This window comes from Oncorhynchus tshawytscha, linkage group LG18 (assembly GCF_018296145.1).
Source record: "Oncorhynchus tshawytscha isolate Ot180627B linkage group LG18, Otsh_v2.0, whole genome shotgun sequence".
NCBI classification, from domain to species: Eukaryota; Metazoa; Chordata; class Actinopteri; order Salmoniformes; family Salmonidae; genus Oncorhynchus; species Oncorhynchus tshawytscha.
The window spans coordinates 43,392,377-43,405,799 of NC_056446.1; the positions used below are offsets into that span (position 1 = coordinate 43,392,377).

Genomic DNA, 13,423 nt, shown 5'->3' on the forward strand with positions numbered 1-13,423 from the left:
CAGACGGGCCCTAATGACCTTCGTCACTTTGATCCAGAATTCACAGACGAGCCCGTCCCCTCTTCCATTGGCTGTTCTCCTGACTCCTCCCTCATCACTGCCAGCATCACGGAGGCAGCCGATGCCTTCCTAGGGTTCAGCTACGCACCCTCCATGGGCTCATACCTGTAGGATATCATACCTGTAGGATATCATACCTGTGGAATATCATACCTGTGGGATATCATACCTGTGGGATATCATACATGTGGGATATCATACCTGTAGCATATCATCTGTACTCCTACCTATAGGATATCATATGTACTCCTACCTATAGGATATCATATGTACTCCTACCTATAGGATATCATATGTACTCCTACCTATAGGATATCATATGTACTCCTACCTATAGGATATCATATGTACTCCTACCTGTAGGATATCACACCTGTAGGATATCACACCTGTAGGATATCACACCTGTAGGACATCACACCTGTAGGATATATCACACCTGTAGGATATATCACACCTGTAGGACATCACACCTGTAGGACATCACACCTGTAGGACATCACACCTGTAGGACATCACACCTGTAGGACATATCACACCTGTAGGACATATCACACCTGTAGGACATATCACACCTGTAGGATATATCACACCTGTAGGATATATCACACCTGTAGGATATATCACACCTGTAGGATATCATATGTACTCCTTCCTATAGGACACATCATAAACATCCCTATTCACTAACTAAATAGGAACAATCCCCATATCCCGGGGTACACACCTGTAGTTCTACCCCCCAACCCTAAGGGAGAGGTAGATCTGAATGTTCCGGGAAGACAGAGAGCCGAGGAGAGAGGACGTTTGCTCTTTAAGAGGTGCCTTTATAAAGAAGATGTTCTCTCTCCATCACACTTGTCCATTCTGATTCATCCTGTCTCGCACTGATGACTCACTTAGTCTGTCCCAAATAGAACCCTATTCCATATATAGTGCACTACTTTAGACCAGAGCCCTATTCCCTATATAGAACACTACTGTTGACCAGAGCCCTATTCCCTATTTAGTGCACTACTTTAGACCAGAGCCCTATTCCCTATGTAGTGCACTACTTTAGACCAGAGCCCTATTCCCGATGAGTCGTCTCTCCACGCTGAAACGTCCCGACGAGTCCCTACTCCCTACCCCCTAATCGCTACACCCCCTCAGATCCGTCCTCTCCCCTACTCCCTACCCCCTAATCGCTACGCCCCCCCTCCTCCCCTCAGATCCGTCCTCTCCCCTACTCCCTACCCCTAATCGCTACACCTCCCCCTCAGATCCGTCCTCTCCCTACTCCCTACCCCCTAATCGCTCAGCCCCCTCCTCCCCTGAGATCTGTCCTCTCCCCTACTCCCTACCCCCTAATCGCTACGCTCCCCTCAGATCCATCCTCTCCCCTACCCCTACCCCCTAATCGCTCCTCAGATCCATCCCCCCCCCTAGATCCGTCCTCTCCTCAGATCCGTCCTCTCCCCTACTCCCTACCCCCCTAATCCGCTACGCCCCCTCCTCCCTCCTCCTCCTGGATCCGTCCTCTCCCCTACTCCCTACCCCCTAATCGCTACGCCCCCCTCCCCTCAGATCCGTCCTCTCCCTACCCCTACCCCTACCCCCCTCAGATCGCCTACGCCCCCCTCCTCCCCTCAGATCCGTCCTCTCCCCTACTCCCTACCCCCTCAGATCCGCTACCCCCCCCCTAAGATCCGTCCTCTCCCCGTCCTACTCCCTACCCCCTAATCGCTACGCCCCTCCTCCCCTCAGATCCGTCCTCTCCCCTACTCCCTACCCCCTAATCGCTACGCCCCCCCTAATCCTCCCCTCAGATCCGTCCTCTCCCCTACTCCCTACCCCTAATCGCTACACCCCTCCTCCCCCCTCTCCCCTATACTCCCCCTCAGATCCGTCCTCTCCCCCTCCCTACCCCTAATCGCTACGCCCCCTCCTCCCCTCAGATCCGTCCTCTCCCCTACTCCCCGTACCCCCTAGATCCGTCTCCCCTACCCCCCCCGCTAATCGCTCCCCTCAGATCCGTCCTCTCCCCTACCCCCTAATCGCTACGCCCCCCCTCCTCCCCTCAGATCCGTCCTCTCCCCTACCCCCTAATCGCTACGCCCCCCTCCTCCCCTTAGTCTTCCAGTCTCCTCTTGATGATGTAGTGATGATTTAACTGGACTCAACATTCCATTGTAATATTGAGTGCGATGTGTTTTAAGTTTGTTTGTTTATCTGAGTCTGTTTGTGTTCTGGTATTAATGTATATGGAACAGGAGACTACATGCTTTAATAATGTATGGAGCTAATTCATGTTAAATGTAAATGTTTATTCAAATACATGCGATCTACAAAAAAATAAATCAGGAGTGCTGTTGTGTGTGTGTGTGTGTGTGTGTGTGTGTGTGTGTGTGCGCGCTCATGGCATAATGCCATTCCAACATAGCACACTAGTGTACACTACCTCCTCCACTACCACAGGTTATAATGCCATTCCAACAGAGCACACTAGTGTACACTACCTCCTCCACTACCACAGGTTATAATGCCATTCCAACAGAGCACACTAGTGTACACTACCTCCTCCACTACCACAGGTTATAATGCCATTCCAACAGAGCACACTAGTGTACACTACCTCCTCCACTACCACAGGTTATAATGCCATTCCAACAGAGCACACTAGTGTACACTACCTCCTCCACTACCACAGGTTATAATGCCATTCCAACAGAGCACACTAGTGTACACTACCTCCTCCACTACCACAGGTTATAATGCCATTCCAACATAGCACACTAGTGTACACTACCTCCTCCACTACCACAGGTTATAATGCCATTCCAACAGAGCACACTAGTGTACACTACCTCCTCCACTACCACAGGTTATAATGCCATTCCAACAGAGCACACTAGTGTACACTACCTCCTCCACTACCACAGGTTATAATGCCATTCCAACAGAGCACACTAGTGTACACTACCTCCTCCACTACCACAGGTTATAATGCCATTCCAACAGAGCACACTAGTGTACACTACCTCCTCCACTACCACAGGTTATAATGCCATTCCAACAGAGCACACTGAGTGTACACTACAACTCCTCCACTACCACAGGTTATAATGCCATTCCAACAGAGCACACTAGTGTACACTACCTCCTCCACTACCACAGGTTATAATGCCATTCCAACAGAGCACACTAGTGTACACTACCTCCTCCACTACCACAGGTTATAATGCCATTCCAACAGAGCACACTAGTGTACACTACCTCCTCCACTACCACAGGTTATAATGTCATTTTAGCAGAGGCTTTACAGTCAGGCGTTCATATATTTTGCCTATTGGAGGCCCCAACAGAAATCAAACTCACAATCCTTTTACACAATGTTCAGGTACAACTCCTACCTCTAACATACTGACATATCACCAATACAACTCCTACCTCTAACATACTGACATATTACCAATACAACTCCTACCTCTAACATACTGACATATTACCAATACAACTCCTACCTCTAACATACTGACATATTACCAATACAACTCCTACCTCTAACATACTGACATATTACCAATACAACTCCTACCTCTAACAGACTGACATATTACCAATACAACTCCTACCTCTAACATACTGACATATTACCAATACAACTCCTACCTCTAACATACTGACATATTACCAATACAACTCCTACCTCTAACAGACTGACATATTACCAATACAACTCCTACCTCTAACATACTGACATACTACCAGGCAGGTACAACTCCTACCTCTAACATACTGACATATTACCAATACAACTCCTACCTCTAACACACTGACATATTACCAATACAACTCCTACCTCTAACATACTGACATATTAACAATACAACTCCTACCTCTAACACACTGACATATTACCAATACAACTCCTACCTCTAACATACTGACATATTACCAATACAACTCCTACCTCTAACACACTGACATATTACCAATACAACTCCTACCTCTAACATACTGACATATTACCAATACAACTCCTACCTCTAACATACTGACATATTACCAATACAACTCCTACCTCTAACATACTGACATATTACCAATACAACTCCTACAGAGACTAACATACTGACATATTACCAATACAACTCCTACCTCTAACAGACTGACATATTACCAATACAATCCTACCTAGACTAACATACTGACATATTACATAATACAACTCCTACCTCTAACAGACTGACATATTACCAATACAACTCCTACCTCTAACATACTGACATATTACCAATACAACTCCTACCTCTAACAGACTGACATATTACCAATACAACTCCTACCTCTAACATACTGACATATTACCAATACAACTCCTACCTCTAACAGACTGACATATTACCAATACAACTCCTACCTCTAACATACTGACATATTACCAATACAACTCCTACCTCTAACAGACTGACATATTACCAATACAACTCCTACCTCTAACAGACTGACATATTACCAATACAACTCCTACCTCTAACATACTGACATATTACCAATACAACTCCTACCTCTAACATACTGACATATTACCAATACAACTCCTACCTCTAACATACTGACATATTACCAATACAACTCCTACCTCTAACACAACTCCTACCTACACTACATGACCAAAACTATGTGGACATCTGCCAGGCAGTTATATAGTTACATGGTTCTATAGGAAACCATATAGAACTAGGTTATATAGGGAATAGTGATAGTAACTAGGTTATATAGGGAATAGTGATAGTAACTAGGTTAGATAGGGAATAGTGAGAGTAACTAGGTTATATAGGGAATAGTGAGAGTAACTAGGTTATATAGGGAATAGTGATAGTAACTAGGTTATATAGGGAATAGTGATAGTAACTAGGTTATATAGGGAATAGTGAGAGTAACTAGGTTATATAGTGAGAGTATCTAGGTTATATAGGGAATAGTGATAGTAACTAGGTTATATAGTGAGAGTAACTAGGTTATATAGGGAAAAGTGAGATTGACTAGGTTATATAGGGAATAGTGAGAGAGGGTCTCTCTCCAGGAACAGGGTTGCAGTTAAAACCTACAGGAGGGTCTCTCTCCAGGAACCGGGTTGGAGTTAAAACCTACAGGAGGGTCTCTCTCCAGGAACAGGGTTGGAGTTAAAACCTACAGGAGGGTCTCTCTCCAGGAACAGGGTTGGAGTTAAAACCTACAGGAGGGTCTCTCTCCAGGAACAGGGTTGGAGTTAAAACCTACAGGAGGGTCTCTCTCAGGAACAGGGTTGGAGTTAAAACCTACAGGAGGGTCTCTCCAGGAACAGGGTTGGAGTTAAAACCTACAGGAGGGGAGCTCTCCAGGAACAGGGTTGGAGTTAAAACCTACAGGAGGGTCTCTCTCCAGGAACAGGGTTGGAGTTAAAACCTACAGGAGGGGAGCTCTCCAGGAACAGGGTTGGAGTTAAAACCTACAGGACCATAGCTTTCCAGCGCCCTGCTCTAATTGTCTGAGTTACTGGAATTTGACAAACCTTTTCCTAGAAGTTGTTACTTTTCTCACATAAATGCCTAATTTATATTATAGGGCCAACCAAGTTGTGCTGTGCTGGCCAGGTTAATGATTAGTCATACAACACAGTTTCCTGGAATAGAACATATCTGAGCACAGCATAGTTCAAGTCCTGTTCAGATCAAATCACATTGTATTGGGAACATAATACACATATCTAGCAGATGTTATCGACAGCATGTGCATCCCAAATAGCCCCCTGTTCCCTATGCCAAATCACATCTTACCGGTTACATGCACACGTTTAGTAGATGTTATTGCGGGTGTGGCGAAATGCTTGTGTTTCTAGCTCCGACAAGTGCAATAATATATAACAAGTACTATCTAACAAATGACACAGCAATACACACAAAACTATGTAAAGGAATGGAATTAAGAACGAGCGACGTCAGAGCAGCATAGACTAAGATACAGTAGGATACAGTATATACATAGACTAAGATACAGTAGAATACAGTATATACATAGACTAAGATACAGTAGGATACAGTATATACATAGACTAAGATACAGTAGGATACAGTATATACATAGACTAAGATACAGTAGAATACAGTATATACATAGACTAAGATACAGTAGGATACAGTATATACATAGACTAAGATACAGTAGGATACAGTATATACATAGACTAAGATACAGTAGGATACAGTATATACATAGACTAAGATACAGTAGGATACAGTATATACATAGACTAAGATACAGTAGGATACAGTATATACATAGACTAAGATACAGTAGGATACAGTATATACATAGACTAAGATACAGTAGGATACAGTATATACATAGACTAAGATACAGTAGGATACAGTATATACATAGACTAAGATACAGTAGGATACAGTATATACATAGACTAAGATACAGTAGGATACAGTATATGCATAGACTAAGATACAGTAGGATACAGTATATACATAGACTAAGATACAGTAGGATACAGTATATACATAGACTAAGATACAGTAGGATACAGTATATACATAGACTAAGATACAGTAGGATACAGTATATACATAGACTAAGATACAGTAGGATACAGTATATACATAGACTAAGATACAGTAGGATACAGTATATACATAGACTAAGATACAGTAGGATACAGTATATACATAGACTAAGATACAGTAGAATACAGTATATACATAGACTAAGATACAGTAGGATACAGTATATACATAGACTAAGATACAGTAGAATAAAGTATATACATAGACTAAGATACAGTAGGATACAGTATATGCAAAGACTAAGATAAAGTAGGATACAGTATATACATAGACTAAGATACAGTAGAATAGAATACAGTATATACATAGACTAAGATACAGTAGAATAGGATAGAATACAGTATATATATATATATATATATATATATATATATGATGAGTAATACAGTATAGACTAAGATACAGTAGAATAGGATAGAATACAGTATATACATATGAGATGAGTAATACATAGACTAAGATACAGTAGAATAGTATAGAATACAGTATATACATATAGAATACAGTATATACATATGAGATGAGTAAAACAAAATACGATAACATTATTAAAGTGGCCAGTGTTCCATTCTTAAAGGGACCAGTGATCCATTCTTAAAGGGACCAGTGTTCCATTATTAAAGTGACCAGTGTTCCATTATTAAAGGGACCAGTGATCCATTATTAAAGGGACCAGTGATCCATTATTAAAGGGACCAGTGATCCATTATTAAAGGGACCAGTGATCCATTATTAAAGTGACCAGTGTTTCATTATTAAAGGGACCAGTGATTCCATGTCTATGTGTATGGGGCAGCAGCCTCTAAGGTGCAGGGTTGAGTAACCAGGTGGTAGCCGGCTAGTGATGGATATTTAACAGTCTGATGGCCGTTAGATAGAAGCTGTTTTTCAGTCTCTCGGTCCCAGCTTTGATGCACCTGTACTGACCTCGCCTTCTGGATGATAGCGGGGTGAACAGGCAGTGGCTCGGGTGGTTGTTGTCCTTGATGATCTTTTTGGCCTTCCTGTGACATCGGGTGCTGTAGGTGTCATGGAGGGGAGGTAGTTTGCCCCCGGTGATGCGTTGTGCAGACCTCACTACCCTCTGGAGAGCCTTACGGTTGAGGGCGGTGCAGTTGCTGTACCAGGCGGTGATACAGCCCGCCAGGATGCTCTCGATTGTGCATCTGTAGAAGTTTAACAGGGTTTTAGGTGTTCCCTGAAGTCCACGATCATCTCCTTTGTTTTGTTGACATTGAGTGAGAGGTCATTTTCCTGACACCACACGCCGAGTGCGTGTCGTTGTCGGTAATCAGGCCCACTACTGTTGTGTCGTCTGCAACTTGATGGTTGAGTTGGAGGCGTGCGTGGCCATGCAGTCATGGGTGAACAGGGAGTACAGGAGGGGGCTGAAGACGCACCCTTGTGGTGCCCCTGTGTTGAGGATCAGTGTAGTGGAGGTGTTGTTTCCTACCTTCACCACCTGGGGGCGTCCTGTCAGAAAGTCCAGGACCCAGTTGCACAGTGCGGGGTTCAGCTGAATGATGAGCTTGGAGGGTACTATGGTGTTGAATGCTGAGCTGTAGTCAATGAACAGATGGGATAGGGCAGTGTGCAGTGCGATGGTGATCGCATCATTGGTTGGCCGTCATTGTTAATAAGAATTTGTTCGTAACTGACTTGCCGAGTTTAATAAAGGTTAAATAAAAGAAAAAAGAAAGAACCACAAAATAGCAAAGTTGGGTCAAAGCTCGCAAGACGACAGCCATACAGTACGGCGCCATCTTCCTTTACGTGCTAACATGTTTCACCAGTTGGGAATCCCTCGTGTGTGAGATATCACAAACAGACCTGTCTGTGTACACTGTCCCCGATGCAGTGTACTTTGTCCCCGATGCAGTGTACTCTGTCCCCGATGCAGTGTACTCTGTCCCCGATGCAGTGTACTCTGTCCCCAATGCAGTGTACACTGTCCCCGATGCAGTGTACTCTGTCCCCAATGCAGTGTACTCTGTCCCCGATGCAGTGTACTCTGTCCCCGATGCAGTGTACTCTGTCCCCGATGCAGTGTACACTGTCCCCGATGCAGTGTACACTGTCCCCGATGCAGTGTACACTGTCCCCGATGCAGTGTACTCTGTCCCCGATGCAGTGTACTCTGTCCCCGATGCAGTGTACACTGTCCCCGATGCAGTGTACTCTGTCCCTGATGCAGTGTACTCTGTCCCCGATGCAGTGTACACTGTCCCCGATGCAGTGTACTCTGTCCCCGATGCAGTGTACTCTGTCCCCGATGCAGTGTACTTTGTCCCCGATGCAGTGTACTCTGTCCCCGATGCAGTGTACACTGTCCCCGATGCAGTGTACTCTGTCCCCGATGCAGTGTACTCTGTCCCCGATGCAGTGTACACTGTCCCCGATGCAGTGAAAATATAAATAACATCTAAAAAATACACTTTATGGGACATTGTTTGGAGTGCGGACCCAACACATCTTTTTGTCTGAATTTAAGGGTCCGACCAAAACACGATGATCCTCTCTTGACATCACAGACACAACATTATTCTCCTTAATTATCTACTTTGGATTGTTTTATTATTACAACAAAAAATACATATTAGACGTCTCTATCTTTCAACAGTTTGGCAACTAAGATACAAAAAACATCTCCCCATCCCGACGTACAGCAGAAACCCCAGCCACCTTTTGGACTCCTAGGACGTGTTCCAAACAGCACACTATATTCCCTATTGCAGTGCACTACCTATAGAGCACTGTTCAAAAGTAGTGCTCTACATAGGGAATAGGGTGCCATTTGGGATGGCAACAAAACAAATGGCCATTAGACAGGAGAACAGGAGGCTACAGACGGGCTGGTCATACCTGTTTGTCTGCTCACTGCAGTGTTTCACAACTCCGATAGAACAGGAAATGACAGCTGATGTTCTGGTCAGAGGTGAAAGGTCAAACACACCCGCTGTTATTGTCCTTTCAAAAGTTACAATGGAGCCATTTTTTATTTCAATATCAAATCATTTCTGGGTCACAATTAGGTACCTTACTGACATTGCTTTCATTTCAAATGGGCAACAACAAAAAAATAAAGAAACAAAACAGGATTTGTTTTTAGCAACGATATAAAAAAACTGAAAAAAAAAACTGATATTGGTAGAGAGGTTAATTTTGAACATGATTTTTAATTGGTCTATTAACTAATGTACCACCCTTGATGTCACTATGTCATCCAAACCTCCAACCCACTATAAATTCACATTTCAGGCAGGCTTTTCAAACAGCTATTACTTAACAGCTAGTACCATTCCAATGCCATCTGGCTGTGGGCTGTACTATACTGAACAAAAAACATAAACATGTAAAGTGTTGGTCCCATGTTTCATGAGCTGAAATAAAAAGATACCATTTTTTCATACGCACAAAAAAAAAGCTTATTTATCTCAAATTTTGTGCACAAATTTGTTTCCATCCCTGTTAGTGAGCTTTTCTCTTTTTGCCAAGATAATCCATCCTCCTGACAGGTGTGGCATATCAAGAGCCTGATTAAACAGCATGATCATTACACAGGTGCACCTTGTGCTGGGGACAATAAAAGGCCACTCTAAAATGTGCAGTTTTGTCACACAACACAATGCCACAGATGTCTCAAGTTTTGAGGTAGTGTGCAATTGGCATGCTGACTGCAGGAATGTCCATCAGAGCTGTTGACAGAAAATTGAATGTTCATTTCTCTACCATAAGCCACCTCCAATGTAATTTTAGAGAATTTTGCAGTACCTCCAACCGGCTTCACAACCGCAGACCACATGTAACCATGCCTGAGCCCAGTCACGTGAATTCCATAGATTAGAATATTAGATATTACATTTAGTTAATTTATTGATTTCTATTGACTGATTTCTTTAAAGAGAATGAACTGTAACTCAGTAAAATTGTAAAAATTGTTGCATGTTGCGCATTATATATTTTTTTCAGTAAATATAAAACACAGGAAAATCACGTTTTTGACTGCACTGGATCTTTAAAGACAGTGTTTCTGGTTTTCATGTTCCTCCAACAGTACGAACTCTTATTGTAGCTCAGGACAAACACACCTGGAGTGTATTCACTAGTCGGATTTAGTTGCAAAACATTTTGTCTGTTGTGCAAATGTTTAGTCTTTTACAAAGCTTTTAGATGCAAAACGTTTTGAAACAGTTTACTCTAAATGGAAAACGTTTTGCATCGAAAACAAGAGTTTCAATTGGACAAATTCAGGTTCAGTTGCTCTGTTTGCTTCCCAGAGTAAACGGTTTCTGTTGCAAAAACGTTTTGCAACATCTGCTATCAATGTATACACACCTGATTCAACTGGTTAAGGGCTAGACTGTTAGTTAACTAACTGACTCTGGTTTTCTTGTGAGGAAATGATGAAACGCAGCTGTAAACCCAGAACAGATAACTGTGACAGGTCAGACAGTACCACATAATGACACCACAATACCCCATGCCCAGAACAGATAACTGTGACAGGTCAGACAGTACCACATAATGACACCACAATACCCCATGCCCAGAACAGATAACTGTGACAGGTCAGACAGTACCACATAATGACACCACAATACCCCATGCCCAGAACAGATAACTGTGACAGGTCAGACAGTACCACATAATGACACCACAATACCCCATGCCCAGAACAGATAACTGTGACAGGTCAGACAGTACCAGACACAGCCACATCAGTGGTGGCTGGTTGCACTTTAAATCGGAGAATGAGCTCATAGTAAACGAACGGGAATGAATGGAACACTATGAAACACATGAAACCATTCCATTGATTCCATTCCAGTCATTTATATGAACCTGTCCTCCCCTCACTACCACTGTACTATCTTATCAGAAAGTATTCAGACCCCTTGACTTTTTACACATTCTGTTACATTACAGCCTTATTCTAAAATGGATAAAACATATATAAAAAATCCTCAGCAATCTACACATGATACCCCATAATGACATGACAATACCCCATAATGACATGACAATACCCCATAATGACATGACAATACCCCATAATGACATGACAATACCCCATAATGACATGACAATACCCCATAATGACATGACAATACCCCATAATGACATTACAATACCCCATAATGACATCACACTACCCCATAATGACATCACAATACCCCATAATGACATCACACTACCCCATAATGACATCACAATACCCCATAATGACATCACAATACCCCATAATGACATCACAATACCCCATAATGACATCACAATACCCCATAATGACATCAATAATACCCCATAATGACATCACAATACCCCATAATGACATTACAATACCCCATAATGACATCACAATACCCCATAATGACATTACAATACCCCATAATGACATCACAATACCCCATAATGACATCACAATACCCCATAATGACATCACACCCCCCATAATGACATTACAATACCCCATAATGACATCACAATACCCCATAATGACATCACAATACCCCATAATGACATCACAATACCCCATAATGACATCACAATACCCCATAATGACATCACAATACCCCATAATGACATCACACTACCCCATAATGACATCACAATACCCCATAATGACATCACAATACCCCATAATGACATCACAATACCCCATAATGACATCACAATACCCCATAATGACATCACAATACCCCATAATGACATCACAATACCCCATAATGACATCACACTACCCCATAATGACATCACAATCACAATACCCATAATGACATCACAATACCCCATAATGACATCACAATACCCCATAATGACATCACAATACCCCATAATGACATCACAATACCCCATAATGACATCACAATACCCCATAATGACATCACAATACCCCATAATGACATCACAATACCCCCATAATGACATCACAATACCCCATAATGACATCACAATACCCCATAATGACATCACAATACCCCATAATGACATCACAATACCCCATAATGACATCACAATACCCCATAATGACATCACAATACCCCATAATGACATCACAATACCCCATAATGACAAAACGAAAACAGGTTTTTAGACATTTTTGCAAATGTTTTAAAAATAAGAAACAGAAATACCTTATTTACATAAGTATTCAGACCCCTTTGCTATGAGACTTGAAATTGAGCTCAGGTGCAACCTGTTTCCATTGATCATCCTTGAGATGTTTCAACAAATTGACTGGGCGCCACCTGTGGTAAATTCAATTGATTGGACATGATTTGGAAAGGCACACACCTGTCTATATAAGGTCCCACAGTTGACAGTACATATGAGAAAAAAACAAGCCATGAGGTTGAAGGAATTGTCCGTAGAGCTCTGAGACAGGATTGTGTCGAGGCACAGATCTGGGGAAGGGTACCAAAACAATTCTGCAGCATTGAAGGTCCCCAAGAACACAGTGGCCTCCATCATTCTTAAATAGAAGAAGTTTGGAACCACTGAGACTCTTCCTAGAGCTGAGCACCCGACCAAACTGAGCAATCGGGGAAGAAGGGCCTTGGTCAGGGAGGTGACAAAGAACCCAATGGTCACTCTGACAGAGCTCAAGAGTTCCTCTGTGGAGATGGGAGAACCTTCCAGAAGGACAACCATCTCTGCAGCACTCCACCAAGCAGGCCTTTATGGTAGAGCGGCCAGACGGAAGCCACTCCTCAGTAAAAGGCACATGACAGTCCACTTGGAGTCTACCAAAAGGCACCTAAAGGACA

The 13,423-nt window shown here is 42.8% G+C and overlaps 1 long non-coding RNA gene and 1 pseudogene across 1 annotated transcript; one reads left to right on the forward strand and one right to left on the reverse strand.

Moving 5' to 3' along the window:
• Positions 1-440, forward strand: part of LOC121840004 — a 90,851-nt pseudogene extending 90,411 nt beyond the window's left edge.
• On the reverse strand, positions 331-782 carry LOC121840005. The gene is made up of 2 exons (XR_006079307.1): positions 434-782; positions 331-391 (listed from the first exon to the last, which is right to left on the reverse strand). It is a non-coding gene; the product is annotated as an uncharacterized LOC121840005 (long non-coding RNA).
• Positions 783-13,423: the final 12,641 nt, after the last annotated feature.